This window comes from Triticum dicoccoides, chromosome 5A (genome assembly GCF_002162155.2).
Source record: "Triticum dicoccoides isolate Atlit2015 ecotype Zavitan chromosome 5A, WEW_v2.0, whole genome shotgun sequence".
Classification (NCBI taxonomy): domain Eukaryota; kingdom Viridiplantae; phylum Streptophyta; class Magnoliopsida; order Poales; family Poaceae; genus Triticum; species Triticum dicoccoides.
In genome coordinates, this window is record NC_041388.1 from 402,094,485 (window position 1) to 402,096,889 (window position 2,405).

Genomic DNA, 2,405 nt, shown 5'->3' on the forward strand with positions numbered 1-2,405 from the left:
CACACACAATTCTTTTTCGTTTTGAAGAAGGCGGTGATCCTGGCATCTGCATTATTGGATGCACTTAAACCACAATTTCATTAGAAAGCCGGCAAACATTGAAGCAAAAGACATTGACTTAATAGAAAAAGTTTCGATGCCAATTTTTCCCTTCATGACATACATATTTTTCAGCTTCAAACACTAACCTATTGCTGGGACCAAACCTGCCTACAATAAAAAGCACGGGATCAAACATAAACCACAGCCCTCCATGGTAAGTATTTAAGGAGAGATCGTCGCCCATATGCCGATGTTGTCGTGGGTCTACACAGAAACTTGCTTTTGGCCAATTAAGAAACAAGCTAGTGATGAATAGATTTTTTTGAACGGAGGCAAAAAATTTGCCTCGCCCATTAATTAAACAGAAGATAATTGTCCTGTTAATTATGAAAAGCCAGATGAAAATAGTCGTAATCCGCTGAGTGACGTACACAAAATACCCCAAACACACATCTTTGCGCAGATAGCCTCCTCGTGATAGCACACATGTGTCATGGTCATAACTTTTCTCAAAGCAGGCGCCATATTTCACCCTCTCTCTTTTCCCAAGTCTTTGATTCAGTGTATCCGTCGACGATAATGAAGGACTGGAACCGCATCGTCAGTACGTCATCAGTGATCAGCTATACAGCTACAACCACAGCTTGTTGTTTAATCCACAAGGTTTCTTGACCCGGGGCACCAACCAAAACGGTGTGCGTGTGTGCTCTTTTCGGGTGAAACGTCGCCGCTGAGATAAACCGGCCGTCTTGACCACAAATGCACACGCGGGCGCGTATGTATCAATGTATGTGTGTGGGTTTTCAGTTGCCGCGGCAGCGTCAGATCATGCATGCGTCCACCGGCCCAAGCCGCCAGCACTAGCTACTCCGCCTCCATCGTGCCCTCGCCGGTGCGGTGCCTTCTTGAAGCAACCGCCAAGTCCAACCTCGCACCTACTCGACTCGATGACGCCGAGTGTGCGTGAGCGCCGTGCCGACCAGAAGCCCAAGAACACAAAGCCTCGAACAATATGCGTCGACACTTGACGTAGATGGAAGATGGGGCGTGGGGGAAGCACTCAAACGCAAACCAACGTTTCTGTTGGCGGTTTGACGTAGCTTTCGGAGCCATGGGACGGATCAAAGATTACGAGGCGCGGAGATCTTCTTTGCCGTCGACGATCGATCGGCCCTGAGAGCGAAATGCTTGGGTCAGCCCGAGACGAAGGGACAAGTGCAAAATCAGCGAGCTGCCTCTGTGGAAACGTGGCATCGCCGTGAGTGCATGCAACGCAATGCGTACATGGGACGTACGTAGAAGTAGAAAGTGGGCGGAGGTGTGGCCACGTACATGTACATCATACCGCCATAGTGCCATGTGTACAGGTGACACGAGGCGGTTCCGTATAGGACGATGTCCTTAGGCATAGCAGGACAGAACAACAGATGTGGTGGCGACAAAGTACTGCCTGAATGTTGATTGCAGCTAGGACGGCAGCTAGTCAGGATTTCATTTGTTGATGCGAGGGACTTTTTTGACAAAAAATCACCCAAGTCAAGGAAATAAGCAGTAAGCATTCATTTCAGTTGCTGTACGGGGACTCTTGTACAGGTGGGCATGAGGACAAGTGACTGATGGGAGAGCACCAAGTCAAGTCATAGTCGGCAAGCAACATAAACGAAAAGGGATGTACAACTTTCAAATAGCAGGCCACTCATATAAGCACCTTCAAATCCAGCTGTTTTTTTTTATATATATTAAGATCGGATTTTTTTTGGCGGTGTGGTAATGAATCGAAGAAATATCGACTAGCTAGGTGGAGTGTGTTATGCCGACCTAAAAGTTAGGGGGTCTTGAAATCCAAGATCTTGAAATTAAAGACATCGCCCTTCTTGGTAAATGAGTTTACAAAGTCCTCATTGAGAACGGTGTATGGCTGGAAATCATCATAGCAAGTATGTGGGTTTCAAAACCATTTCTTAAATTTATTGAAAACCCGATGATTCACATTTTTTGTATGGCATTCATTTCAGTTGCTGTACGGGGACTCTTGTACAGGTGTGCATGAGGACAGGTGACCGATGGGAGAGCACCAAGTCATAGTCGGTAAACAACATTAACGAAAATGATGTACAACTTTCAAATAGCAGCCATTTGAAGAAATAAACATATGTCGAAGCCACTCTGCTTGACCAGCTCGGGAAAGGGGTCCCCCGAATATTGGGTATCCGTTGTTAAACCTGGTCGTATACTTTATGAAATGGGGGGAGTATCTGAAACTGTAGCTAGAGCAGCTGGCTAAGCGGAGGAGAGGTACAGCTGCTGACAGATGAACACACAAGGCACACGATGAGGGGGGGACATAGATGATGGCCAGCTGG